Below are 16,026 nucleotides of genomic sequence, written 5' to 3'. Positions count from 1 at the left end.
ATATATATATATATATATATATAGACACACGAGGTTTATTAATTTATGTAAGAGATTTTTCAGTTGGTACAAAAATATCTCTGTTAAAAAAGAAAACTAATTTTAAATTCAAGAATATAGAAAAAATAAAAGGTAGTTATTAAAAATCTTGATTGCGAGAGAATTTTTTATTTTTTATTTTATTTTTAATTTAGAAAAAATATTACCTTTTAAAAAATATAATGATTTAGAGTTTAGGCCGTTTGAGTTAAAAAGACAACTATTTTTTATTTTAAAAAACAACTACCTTTTAGGGTTTATAGAACGTTTGGGTTAAAAAAATTACTTTTTATTTTATTTTTTATTTTAAAAAATAATTATCTTTTAAAAAATATATAATAAAAGTTAATAACTTCTATAGTACATCAATCAGGATTTTTAATAACTACCTTTTATTTTTTTATTTTAAATTAAATTTTAAAATTATTAAAATACCCTTAGATTTTTTTTAATAGAGACATTTTTGTAACCGAAAACTTGGTATACTTTACTAAAATGTACCTGAGAAATTTCTTTTACGTAAATTAGCAAACCCTATATATATCTATATAATGATAATAATAATAATAATAATTAATTTAGTAAGTGGATTTATCTTGTTTTTCAAATCACCACTTGAAATGTTTAAATTTAATTTTTATCAAGTTTTATTAAAATGATTAGACAATGCCATTGGACTATTTGAGAAGATCGTTTGATGGTTGAAAAAAGTGTTAAATTGTTTTCTAAAACAATTTATAAAGGATAGTCAAAGGTTCAGAATAGGTGCAATAGAAAGTATACTGGTTTGATTTTTTATATTCGATTAATTGAGTGCAACCAAAGTAGTGTAAGTTCAAAAACTACATAACTATGATAAAGCACTAGTATAAGGCTAGAAAATTTGCTCACAATTCCAATGGTCTTATTCAATGTTTATTTATAGAAATTTTTCCGTGAATAAAAAAATTATTCAAAGTGATTTGGTTGACTTTATAGCATCTACAAAATTAGAGATATTTTGAGATGTAAAACTTCCCTTGTATTAATACTTTATCAAAAGTCCGCATTGCACTTAACTTGATAAGCAAATAACAACTTTTTCTTTAAACATTCTTACATAGTATCAACATCATCAAATTAAACATATATATTTTAAGAATGAATTGGTTTATAATGTTTGGATTATTATGTTAGAATCAATGTCTGAGTAGATTATCTAGCAAATTAATGTTCACCTTTGTGCTGAATACATGTATTTGGTTTTTATTATTGTGCTAAATACATCTTGTGGTATATCTTCTCGTGGTTATCATCTAGTTGTTGTATGAGGTCTAATTACTTCTATTTTAGATGATATAATAATCTTTCTGTAGACTCAATTGTTTCTAAGATAAAGACTTATTTTTCTTAAAGAATAAGTGATTAGCTTGTCAAAAATTTTGTATTGCTTGTTATGATAAAAATAATTAATTATTTTGACAAGGAGATTGCATTATTTGTTGAGAATTAGATGATTTATAATAGATATTTTATTTACATATTAAACTGTTGATCTGTTGATAATCATTTCCTCTCCTTTATTATTATGTATTTTCTTTCATAAAAAATTTCACAGTATTAAATTTATTTTAATTTATTTTAATTCTTTTAATTGAAATCACACTTTTTTTTTTCATTTTATATCTAATATTTTCCTCTTGATTTTCTACCTTTGATAAATTTTAACCAAGAATATAATATTTGCTAAAAGAAGTGTTCACACTTTTATTTTTATCTTCTCTCTAATATTGAATATAAAAAATTAATTCACACGTTGTAGAAAGTTAGTTTCAGTAAAAAAAAAAAGTTAATAGCATTTAATCTAATTTAATTTAATTTTTTTAATAAAGAAATATTTTTTAAATAACATCTGCTTTAGATCTTGAATAAAACAGAGTTAAAAAAAACCTCTAATTAAATGAATGAGACATTTTAAAGATAGTTTGTAATTCAAATAAGTTTAAAATGTTTATAGAATTGTAAGTTATTATAAAATAAAATCGATTTTCAAATTAAAGAAACGCAAACATTATATTACTTTTTATTTATCAGTTAGATCAATGTTGAATTCTACGAAAAATTTTGTATTAAGAATTTAGTTTAAAACTTTTCAGTGAACATTAATTTTTCTTATCATACAAGTCTTAATTTTTCTTTTTCGTTTTGGTACTTTTAAGATCTTATCACTTATTAAAATAAAGAATTTTATAAGACACATACTAATTAATATTTTACACATGTTTATTATTAGGATATTGTGTTATATCACTGTAATCAAATAATAAAGTCTTAAATGTAGGTCTACAACTTTGAATATGATTGATTTCTAGAAGAAATAGCAGTATTAATAGCAGGTTGTGTACTTTTACATCAACAGTATTTTCTGAGTATGTGAAACTACTTTGACTATGTTTAATTATTAATTAAGGTGTTTAATTGTCTTAGACCTTGAAAGCTCTAGGTATTAAACCCTATCTACAGCTATCTAATCTACCACATGTTAATTTTTTTTTCTCAAACAGTACAGAGTGTTGAGAAGGACCATATCATTAATAAAATTAATTTGTCATAAATATACAGGTTGCTTTTGGCTAAAAAACTTCAATTTCATACCTCTTCGATTTATGTCACCAACTTGCTACAATATCCAATTATTGGTTGATATAGTGTAAAAATATGAAATTTCACTAATGGTTATTTTTTATATTATTGATAATTTTAACTTTTCATAAATATATTTTTTGTGGTTACAAAGATAGTTGAAAAAAACTTTAACATCCTAATATAAAGTATAAACTATATTATAGAATAATCACATATTATTTATATGATAGATCAATTATTCGAGAATTGTTAAAGTATTTAACTGTACAATTATTTAAAATAACTGTAAAATTAAAAAAATTTAAACAGAAACTTAATCTAATACAAAACTATTCACAAGACCGAATTGTCTATACTAAACTGGTGGGTCCTCTCCTTCTAGAGTTTGCTCCACCGAGACCTCTTCTCGTCTGCTCACACCAACAAAATGATCATTGCAAAGAAAAACGAAACAGGTAACCATGACAAAACAGAAAAGAATGGTTACAAAATTACACCAATCACAACTTTGTTTCATACATACCTTCAAACTATAATTCACACACAATAGAATATATCCTCAATCATGTTGCAAAATCAAGCCACCCAAATTAGTTATATAGACATACATACATCCTGTCAGTCAAACAACTCAAACAGATGAGGAAAAGTGTGAAACTCACTAAACCAGGTCGCACAGCACACCACCCTTGGTGCGTTGAGCGAATTTTCCTGACAGGGAAGCCTTTCAGCTAAAATTCGCATAGCGCACAGGGTACGCTATGCAACTCTACATGTTCTGCAGATTTTTGCAACCCAACACCCCGAAACTTGTTCTAGACCTCTTTCCCAACTTCTAATGATCCTAGATCGAAATGTAAGCTAAATTAAACTTGCCTAGATGGTTCTAAACATTTATAACATCATTATAAAGTGATTGTGCACCAAGTTACTCTCTAAAACCTCAATTTCATTAACCTAGGGACCTAAATTTGAATTCACCAATTAAAACATGTTTTTGACCACTCTAGCACTTCTAACAAGTCTCATATGACTTAATCAAGCTGTCCCAACAACCCAAATTAGCCCTTGACCTCAGTTACTCAAAAATCCCCTTTCACTTCCTCTAATTCACTCAAAACCACTAGTTTTCCCTTAACCTAAGGACTCAAATCCACTTCTACCATTTAGAACCTCATTTTAACCAATTTTATAGTCCTAACAGGTTATAATTAACTTGCCTAAGTTGTCCCAACAACCCAATTACACACTAGACCCTAGTTGCTCAAAATTGCTATCTCAATTCCTCTCATGAGTCACCCAGGATCCTGTAATTTATTGACTCCCTAACCAACAACTTATATAACGACTTTCATACCCTCAACACACTAATTTTTTTTACCAATGTATCACCTCCAAACTAAAATCACAGTTTCAATAATTTATACACAATGGGTACTAGAGCTAACACACAACATCATCAATTCCAGTTCATACAATATTCACATACAAAGCAATTTCACATACACATCATTGCACATCTTTAAAAAGTAATCTAATTCATGGTATCTTAGTTCACTAAATAGAAACAAAAACCCAACTCCCCTTACCTGGAGTGTTGAACAGTCAAGCTCACAACTTTATTCTACAGTGCCTTTCCCGGAGAAGAATCTAAACAGTGTCCTACTAACCACGCAATGGTGATAGAACAACTCTTAAAGCTAGAACAATACAAGGAATGAAAAGAAGAATGTAAAAGGCACATGTAAAGGCAAAATCACAAGCCCCAAGTTCAAGAACAACGGGAAAAAGAGGGGAAAACGACTTACCCGCTGAAATGAAGAACTGTTTGGTCCATTTTGAAGCTCTCTATGCTAGGAATGCTAGAAAACCTCCGAATCAAACATGCAATGGCGAAATCAAGGTGAAGGCTAGAGAGAAGGCAAACCTCAAAGTGAATAACTCTGATTTTAGAGGGAGAAAAGTTTAAGATAAAGTGAACCAGACTTTAGGAGAACCCCTTCTAAGATCATGGTGTCCTTAGCTTAACAGGTTTGACTGTCTCTACACAGGACCTAATGGCCTTATATTTTTTTAGCCCTTACAATATATATATATATATATATATATATATATATATATATATATATATATATATATATATATATATGAGTTTGTTAACTTATGTAAGAGTTTTTTTAGTTGGTATCAATTTTAAGTTAAAAAATGTTCTTATTAAAACAATTAATATTAAATCAAGAGTATTTTAATAATTTTAAATTTTAATTTTACGCTGAAGGTATAACAGAAGAATAGCAGTAAACGAAGCCTGGATAATTATTACATAGCTTCGCAACCCACTGATCGATATATGTCCATGAGCTCTAATAGTGACTTAAATTGATAGTTGATATTATGTGGATGTATAAATATTTTAAGGATCATAATGTTCACCTCAGTAGATATATTACAAAACGAATTACCAGTATAAATCTTCTATATATTCTTATGATAGACAGTTGATAATATTCATTAGCATTATTTGACAAAAAATCATATATAATGTTGAAAGAAAAAATGAGAAAACTATCCTAACGAAATCAGAAAAACTCACATTCAACCAACATATCCTATCTAATTTAATCCATGAAATCTTAATCAAAGAAATTTGAAGGTTACCTTGCAAAAGTCTCCCCACCAAAACCTACAGGAATCAAAATGAATATAAATTAGTTAATGAAAAATGCTTATAATTATAAATATTGATAAGGAGTTTAATAATGAACAAGTGCATTCTCTCTCATAAACATATTTTATTACGTAAAATTAGATTTACTGGTTAACATATGAAAATCAACTTCATAGCAGTAAGTATACTATTGATAATGATACTAAAGTTAAAGCACCACAACAATATATGGGGTTACATAGCCTAAAATATACAAAGTTAAAAGGATTACTACATATAGTCCATTATCCTACCATTTACCAACCATTTATTTTTTACATTATCCAACTGCTAGAAACTTATGGTCTAGGCATGCTTATATTTAGGGTGAATTTTTAATATACATAAAGAATTTTACTAGGAAAGAGATAAAAAATATAAAGGTATGAAAATAAGATACCCTTTGGCTATAAGTTACAGCAAACAACAAGGTTATAACATAAGATACCCTTTGTATATATCCCTTCTAATGAAATATCTTCATTGAAATTAGATAAAGGAGGAAATGCAAAGAGAAGAGAAAGTAATTGAGGAAAGTTCTATGAATTAAGGATGTCCTAGACAATAAAATCATGTACTATTTACACAACGTGGAGTGCATGCTAATAATATAAAAAACATTTATAATTAATTACCAATAGAAAACATGAAAAAATATGTCAAGACAATGTAGCATCTACAGGAATCAAAGGACATCCAGCGATTATGTTTGTTGAACAACTAATAATGTGCATAAGAAAAGAGCAATATTGTTGGAAATATTGATAAGGAGAGTCCACGGCCAGTGAGAGTGACAAGAGGAACATCAGTACTAAATATTAGTGATTCTTCCAAAATATAAGGATTTAATCAAAGACGCAAATTGCACTAAAGAAAAGATCAGAATAGATGCTAAACTTGAAACATGTACATTACTTGGCGAAAATCCTCCAAAATCCTAAAAATCCAACACTCGTTTGAAAACACGATGCAGCAATAAGTGCCCCTTGAATGGCTCTCATCGAATGTATAAACCTCTAAAAGATCCAACCAGCAAAATTTTCAAATCAGAGATGCACTAACACTTTATCTCCAAAAATGCTAATAAAACCTAGTCGTTTTCCTATTCCTATACTTCTTTCCCAATTAAAATGAAACATAATATATAACCATTAACCATTTCACCAAATAGTGATTAGATAGAGTTATAATACAATGTAGTGTAGACATGATGTAATAAATTAAAATTAATAAATTAAAATTTTAGGAATTTATTAATAATTTTGTTTAAATTTTATTTTATTAGTTTTGGGTCTAGTAATATTTAGTTTGATTTTAATAGAGATAAAATAGGGATGAATAGTTTTGATTTTTCATTTATTTAGGTGCAATATTATTTTATTTTATTCATATAAGATAGAGATATATTAAGTGGATTTTATTTTAAGTTAATTGATATTTTATTGTCACTTTTTATTATTCATATTTGGCCCAAGACCTTATTTGCACCTATTTAAAGGTTTTAAAGGTTCAATGAAAATCAACCATAATGAAATGAATAGTCCAATTATTTGTGTGAGTCACGTTTTTTTTTTAACAAAGTGGTATTAGAGCTCTATGCTCTGAGTACTGAGAGAAAAAAAAGAGAGAGAGAGAAAGAGAGAGGAGAGAGTCAAACACTGTGAGAGGATAAATGAGTGTTTGAGTTTTTTGTGAGAGAGATGACAAAAGTTGTCAATGGTATGAGTATGCCATACTTGACGAGAAAAACCAATTATGGTAATTGGTGCCTACAAATGAAGGCATTATTGAGATCCCAAGACATTTGGGATATGGTGGAAGAACGCGTTGAACCCGATAAGGACAAATATCAAATGATGACATAAATAACCGTGTTGAAGAAAACACTTTCAAAAGATGGGTCAGCATTGTATTTTCTCTACAATGTAGTACATGAGTCGAGATTCGAAAAAATAGTGAATGTCGCATCAGTAAAGAAAGCCTGAGAGATATTAGAGGTTGCGTATAAAGGTGACAATCGCGTCAGACATGTCCGAATACAACCCCTCATATGAGAGTTTGAATAGTTGAAGATGAGCCCAAAGAGCATATAATCGAGTACATAACTCGAGTGGAGAAGGTGGCCAAATAACTCAGCAGGAATGGAGAACAAATGCCACCTAGCCAGGTTGTGGGAAAAATTGAGATCGCTTACAAAAGATTTTGAAAGTATCATGTGTGCCATCGAAGAATCGAAGGACTTGTCAGTTCTCACAGTGGATGAACTTGCTAGGTCATTAGAAGCCCACGAACAAAGGATAAGGAGTTGGGATGATCGGGTTGAACCTCTCAACCAAACACTACAAGCACAATTTGACTTGAATGAAACTCGAATTACTCAGAGTTGAGGTCCTCGAGGAAGAGGACAAGGAGGTCGAGGATGAGGTGGATATGGCTGAGTTAATTTTGAGAATGATTGTGAAAAGCAAACCGATCAACAATATTGGTGTGACCAAGGAGAAAGGAAAGACTGATGAGATCGGTCACGAGTTAAATGTTTTTAGTGTGACAAGCATGACCATTATGCAAACAAATGCAGATCATGGAAGTGCTACGATTGTGGTAAGCCTGGTCACATTGCTAATTTTTGTCAAGCTGAGAACAATAGTGAGAGATACCTTCTTACAAAAGAAGACGAGGAAGAGTGTGGAATCTTGTTGATGGAAAAGAGCTCAAATGTAATGGATATGGAGAACCCGATCCCAACAATGGAAGCAGTTATCTCGGTAAATGGTGTGACAAATGTGCGGAAGGAAAACTTAGAGAAAGAACTCAAACAAAAAGATAAAGAGATTCAATAGATATAGAGACTTCTAAGATAAGCTAACGAAATTATGAATAAATAAAAGGTCTTCTTAAAAAGTTGAAGAAGGAGATTCTTGAAAAGGAAGAGAAAACATCTAATTTTAGTAAAATTGCCATAAATCTTTAGAAGTTTTTGAAACTGAAATAAACCCCTCTTATATTTTATTATTTTTGTAGTGATAATTTTCAATGAGGTCGAATTAATTTTTAGGTTTTAATTTAACTTTAACATATTTTTGTAAGATAAGAATTTAAAATAATTAGATGTTATTTTCCTTTGTAATGTCATCTCTTATGGTGGTTATAATTGACTAATAATTTTAGGGAGTCAAAATAATAAACTCAAAATTTATAATTTAGAAGTTGTATTTGATATGGATTTCATTTTAATTAAGTTTTTCTAATTTCATATTTTTTACTTATTGTATATTTTTATATTTGAGGACTATTTCCTAAATCATGTTTCTAATAATTAATGTCAAACTCCTTACTTGTAATTCTTTAAAATTTTAATAAATGACTCCTCTAATTGAATAATTGGATTATTAATGTTTTAAGAGTTAAAGAAAACATCTCTCCAATTGGCCAATGAGATGTGTGAAAGAACGACACACTTACTTCATCAATGGTTACAAATTCTATACACATGAATGGTCTAAAGGAAAGAAAACAACAAATTGTGGTGTCTACGTCAAGGGTCTTACAAAGGGTTCTTATGATGATTTCTACGACATCATTCATAAAATATATGAGCTAGAGTACAATAGCACTACTTCTCCAAATAGAGTAGTAATTTTTTATTGTGAATGGTTTGATCCTTCTAGAGCTGGTACTAGAGTGGATCCTAGGTTTAACATTGTCGAACTCCACATGAGAAATAGATATAGACCGTTTGATCCTTTCATTCTTCCAACTAATGTCAGACAGGTTTATTATGTGCCATATCCACCATTCCGCAATATTGACAAGCGTGGTTGGACTGTAGCAGTACAAACCAAGCCTAGAGGTCGCATTGACTCAAATGAGGTTGAGGAAGATGTTCCCTACCAACTTGACCAAATGTCACAACCACAAGAATATATTGAAGTTGAACGTATAACCACATTGTGCGACCCTGATGGTGATGGAGATGAATTAGAAGTACTTGCACAAGGTGATGATGATGATGAAGAAGAACAAGAACAAGAAGAAGAAGAAGAAGAAGATGAAGGTGATAAAGAAGAAAATGATGATGATGATGAAGAAGATGAAGATGAAGATCATGATGACGATGATTGAATGTTCGATTATCTTAAATATTGTAGCAAATTGAACTATCATTTCAATAGAGTGATCCTTCCTTATTTTAAATAATTTGACTATCTTAACTTTTTTATGCAATAATTTGAAATTCACTTTAATTTGTAGTGATCCTTCCTTAGCCTTTTCTATTGTTTCACTTTATTTGTAAACATATTCAATGCAGTAATGACAGGAGAAGGTTCATATCGTCCTGATAAAGGAAAGGGGGTAACCAGGCCTAAAAAAAGGCAAAGGAAGACCGCAAAGTATGTACTTAGGGTTCCTACTACACTACCTACCCCTACTCCTGCAGTACATCTTTCCCCTACTCTTGCAGTACATCCTCCCCCTACTCATATTGTACACTCTCCTCCTCCTACCCCTACAATACACCCTTCTCCTCCCATCCCTCCAGTACACCCTCCTCCTCCTACCTCTACAGAAGAGCCTCTTCCTTCCCCTGACCCTACTTCTATACCTTCCTCATCTTCTAGACCGCCTTCTGAGACTGCCACACCATTTACTGATCCAGATTCAGCTGGTGATGGTGATGATGTTGACCCGCTCCTCCACGATCGACCATGGATTGAGCCATATGGAAAAGGTTAAGAATTTAATTCCTGTTTTAACTTTGATTGATGTTTTAAACATTGTCTTATTTCAAATGAATTTTATTTCTTTATATGAAGGTTTATTCCATCCAGGGTTGCTTCCCAGGCCATCACACGATCAATTAAGCAACAATATTTGACTCCATGGCCTACTTGGGGAGCAATACCTATAGACGACAGAAAACCTTCTGGGAGCGTTTTAAGGTGAACAACACTTTAAACTAATTATCATTCATATCTTACCATGTCTTAATCAATGTTTGTTTTGTTCATCATTACAGAAGAAGGTGCAGTGGAAAGCTGAACATGAAAGTCAAATACATAGAAATTTTCACATGAAAGCATCTCATCGGCCCTCAGAGATGTTTAGGGATGCCAGAATTGCAGGGGAGCGCCCTTACTGGATGGGCGAAATCATTTGGAACTCTTTGCTTGCACATTGGAATTCAGTAGAGTTTCGCAAGAAAAGTGCTACAAACCAGAGGAACAGAGCATCTGAAAAGGGTGGTGCCTTGCATACTGGCGGGTCGATCACAATTCACGAGCATGCCATTCGTATGGTAAACTTTCTTTACTTTTCTGTTTCTTTCATATATAACTTATGTATTTTCTATTTCATATACACTAATAAGTCTAAATTATGTTATAGGCACAAGCTCTTGGACGGGCCGTCCATGCTGACGAGGTCTTTGCACAGACCCATGTTCGGAAGGGCACTAATGAATTCGTTGATGAAAGATCTCGCAAGACTCATGTAAATAGCACTCCTAGTATTAGTAATCCACATGATTATGTTATTGTATCATTCCCTGACATTGTTTTTAATGTTTCAACAGGAAGAAGTTTCTACGAGACTTTCACAGGTTAGATCCGAACATGGGTTAGCTCCTACACCGGATGTTGTGAGTAATGCAGATGACGACATCCGTAGGACACAATGCTGGGTCGATGTCGTTGGTGGGAAGAAAAAGGGACGAGTCTACGGTGCAGGACAACTTGCTGCAAACTATACAACATCGAGAGGAGGTACACTGAAGCACCAACCTTCTTCTTCTTCCACCCTTTTTGCTGACGAGGCCATCCAGCGCTTGACACAGCTACTAGAGCAACGTAAGGTTAATTGGTTGTGATTCCCTGTGGTTAAGTCTGTACTGTGACTGAATTAAGTTGAGGATTTTAGTGACCGGGGTTTTTGGTTGTGACCATGGAGGCTAGATTTGGTGCGGAGGCTTATCATTTTTTTGGCGTGGGTGCTTCGTCGGATTTGAGGGGTATGGGGAAGAGGTCGTCGAAGTGGGATTTGAATGATTGGAGATGGGATGGCGATCTATTCATAGCAAGCCGGTTGAATCCAGTACCGACGGATGGTGTAGGAGTGGGACAACAATTTTTCCCTCTAGGGTCTGGGATCCCGGTGGTTGGAGGTCCCTCCAACAGTTCTTCCTCCTCTGAGGAAGTAGATCCTAGGGATCCCAAGGGGAAGAAGGAATGGGACCAAATTAATGTTTTCTGATTATTAAACGAAACCAAATTAAAAAACCCTTTTCCACGTCACAAGTTTTTTTTTTAACTACAAGACACGTATTGAAATCAACCACTTCTCTTTCCAACACGTCATCAGTAACAGACGGTGTTACTCTTTATTTAACGGTGAGGGCTTAATTGTCTCATTTCTACAAATTATAGGACCAAATTGAGACAAAAAAAAATATGATGACCAAATTGAGATTGTGAGACAAATATGAGGACCAAATGAGGGTTTTAACCATCATATTACTATTACATTCATGTTCGAAAGTTGATTTAGACAAATGGAATATAAAACCCCATAAACTCAAACATGAAGAAAAGAGACATGACCAACTATTAGATAAATAAGAACTTATTTATATAAAGATTTATAGATTTTAATTTAACTATCTTAATTTATATGGGAATAAAGGTCATAAAGCATTCCCTATATGTGAAGAAGGGAGATGTCACCATCAACTACAACATGGTAGGAAAACAATGTATCTTTGACATCAGATGTTTCTTAGTACAAACCATCCATATCGTAAATTAAAGAAAGTATCTAATGAAAGTCAAGAAAAGATGTGAGCATGTGAAGGACATTAGGGTTATTCTTGGAAAGATGCAAAAAAATAAGGCACTTTAAGCAAGATATGGAAGAAAAGATTAATTTTTTTTATCTTCTACATCAGAGGGTTCTTGATGTTAGACATTGTTTAGATGCTATGTATGCAGAAAAAAATGTTTGTGATAGTATTATGCTTAATATTCAAGGGAAGATGAAACATGGTCTCAATGCTCGCTTGGACTTTGTTGAAATTGGTATAGGAGAACAATTAGCTTCAATATCACATGGTAAGCAGACATACTTGCCTCCAACATGTCACTCATTGTTTAAAAAAAAGAAGAGAATTTTTTGTGAGTTTTTACAAGGTGTGAAAATTCCATTGGGTTACTCTTCTAATTTTAAACGAGTTGTATCCATGAAAAATAAAATAAAAAAATTACTTGGGTTAAAATGTCATGATTGTCATGTATTGATGCAACATATCGGTGGCTATTCAAGGCATATTGCCTAAGAATGTTAGATACACATTAACAATATTTGACTTCTTTTTCAGTGCAATATGTAGTAAAGTTATCAACATTCAAAAGTTGGATCAATTAGAAAATGAGGTTGTAGTCATACTTTTTTAGTTGCAGATGTACTTTCCTCCATTAGTCTTTTATATAATGGTGCACCTGATTATTCATCTAGTAAGAGAAGATAGAATTTGTGGTCTAGTATTCTTACATATGGATCTACCCTATTGAATGATACATGAAGATATTAAAAGGCTATATGAAGAACCAATATCGTCTTGAAGCATCAATCATTGAAAGATATATTACTAAGGACGCTATCGAGTTTTATACAAACTACTTATTAAATGTTGAAGCTAAAAGGGCACCAAGGTCTCGTTACCTTGGAATGGGTGTTGGTAAGGGTACTAGAAGTGCAAAAGTTGTGACTCTGAATAGAGCTAAATTCCACACACGTACACATTCAAAATAGTAAAGTGATGGTCAGTGATGCTTCAAGGCAGAAGAATGCATTATATTGATGACAATGATGAATTCATTGTTGATATTAGCAAAACTCCATCTTTCTCATCAAATATGTCAACCTTGAATGTCGAAAAGGAAGTAGATGACGTTTATGCCATACGTGATGATCAGCACAAAAGGGTTGTAGGAGAACATTGTACTTGATAATGTGTAAATTCAAATTTGAGATGTATTTTACTTTTGCTTTGTTATTTTCTATTAATTCTTACTAACACTTAATTATTTACTCAAGGAAATGTTTGTGATGCACCATTTGGTGACTTCCCACCTTCACAAGGTGGGGACGAGATTCATACGCCTACCCCAAAAAAGGGTAAGTATGGGACTAGGTTGAGAGAGTTGACAACTTCCTGTAGCACTGATCATAGGTTGGCCATCTGTTTTCATATGTAGACCTATAAACCCTTGGGAGAAAACAACATGAAATTCGTCAGTTTTGTGGTCGTGCTCGGTAGAAGCAAGGCGTCCATTATTTGTGATGATTGAGACCCTGTGTCCAAAGACTATGAAGAATTAATTATGATAGAGTATTTTGGTATGAAATCTTAATTTTTACAATTTGTCATCATATATAATTGATATTTAAGATGTCATTGAATTTTATTGTGTAAATCATATATGACGTCCTAAAAACTAATGTATTAAGGACAAAATAGATTTCATTTGTTAGAGAACGATGGAAGAATTTCAAGACTATGTTTACAAGTCATTATATTTATGGTTTCAAAAGTGATAAAAGCCCCTATGAAAAATATCAATTTCTCGATGAGGAATCATGACAGGCCTTTAAGGAGAAGTGATTAGATATTGCATTTCATGTAAATTCATTTTATATGATACTTTAACTATTTATATTAACATATTACTAACATAATTTGTTCTTTATACATTAATGTCATAGGCTAAAAGGAGATTTGCACAAGAGATTGCAAAGAAAAATCTTCACCCCCACAAAATGTCTCGTAGGGGTTATGAGAAATCGGAACAGAAGATGATGAATGAGGAAATTGCCTCTAATCTTAGTGGGGCCTCTGATATGAGCATGATAACTTGTGTTCCTTGCCATGATACATGGAAAAGACTAGCCAAAGACCATTAAGGAAGTACACATATGAGGAAGCAGTGGGCATAGCTAGGCACATTATAAGCACCTAACCTTAATTCTTTTGTCCTTTAAGTCATCATAGTAAAACTCATGTCATTTAAGAGGTCTTCAAGGGTATCAGAGAAGAAATAAGGCAGGAGATGAGGGATGAGATCAACAAGATGAAAAAAGAGTATGGTGATATATAAGCATAGTTGAAGAAGTACTCTGATATGCAAGCATAATTGTCATCAAAAGTGCGGGCAGAGTTAGCCTCTCCCTTAGGCTAGCATAGGAATCCCCCTCAACCTTCTGCTCTTTGTATAAGAACAAAGGGAAGGTATGATGTTTCCCCTTGACAGACTTCTCCCACTATTGATGTAGACAATGAATTGTTTAATGATGCCCTACAATGCTTGGTGGCCTTAGGTATGTTGTCATATTATATTGTTTGGATTTACTTTTTTTTTTATTGAATTACATTCTTTGATATATTTTACTAATATTATTTGGTTAACTTAAGTAAAATGTATACATTGGGCAATCATGCACCATGAAACCATTACAATTGATATGATAAGGATGGTGGTTGTAGACATTCAAGATACTACTGCTTAAGTCTCTATGCCCACTTAAGAGGTTCAGACAGTAGGGCAAACCCTTGGAAATTTTATCCTTTGGCTAGTTAGATTATCAAAACCAATTGTAAAGGAGGTAATTGTTTTAATTATTGCTTTTATTGGTAATATTATACCCGGTGGAGCACAAGGAGAGGAAGATGCGAATGAATCGATGCCACAACCGCAATAACAAACAATTTTAGAACAACTTGGTGTGTTAGCATCGCAAATCTCTCTTTCTCCTATAGAGTTACAAATGCTTCTTGAAGTCACAAACAAGACAACTTCCCTCTCTTTCTTTATACGTCAGAGGGATGCTTTTGAAGTTTTCTTTGACATTAATATGTTACGTATATTAGTAATATAACTTTGGTTGATATAAGTAAATTTTTACTTTTATAAAGTTTAAATATATTCAATACGTTATTCTAACATTATTCATTTTCAATGTTTAAGATATTTATATTGGTTGAGCATTGCGAGGAAGAATGACCACATTTATGAATTTATTGACCATGTTGTCATTCGAGGAGCTGAGAATAAAGGTGAAGAGGTGCAAAATTACCTCTAAGAGACCTTTGAAAAGGAAAAAAAAATTATTTAGCACCTTATTTGTAATAGTAAATATGTTTTTTTATTAATTCTATTTATGTAAATCTTATTTCACACTATTATCGTTTGAATTTGCAGGGATCATTAGAAATTGCTAGTAATTCTTCCTCAACAGTTCTGGTGGTTCTCTCGTGTTCATTGCACAAAAAATCTCACACTTTGGCAATTAAAAATACACTAAAAGTGTAAGTTCTTTAGTAATTTATTTGTTGTGTATACATAATGTAATTTTACTAAGTTTCATATTATTATTGTACATTTAATTTTTTCAGAGTGATTAAGGCTTATTTGAGGTTGTAGGGAAAACATATCGTCTTTAGAAAGACGTGGCAAATCATTGCACCAACTATAAGTAGTTATTATTGAAATACAATTATACAGTTTATGATACTTTATGAATTTAACTTCTAGTGCTCACATCAATCAGAGAGCCTTGAGTATGGAAATTATGTCATGAGGCACATGTAGAAAATCATATCCACA

This window comes from Vigna radiata, chromosome 7, assembly GCF_000741045.1.
Source record: "Vigna radiata var. radiata cultivar VC1973A chromosome 7, Vradiata_ver6, whole genome shotgun sequence".
Lineage (NCBI taxonomy): Eukaryota > Viridiplantae > Streptophyta > Magnoliopsida > Fabales > Fabaceae > Vigna > Vigna radiata.
The sequence above is the reverse complement of the archived record's forward strand: the minus strand, read 5'-3'. Positions refer to the sequence as shown.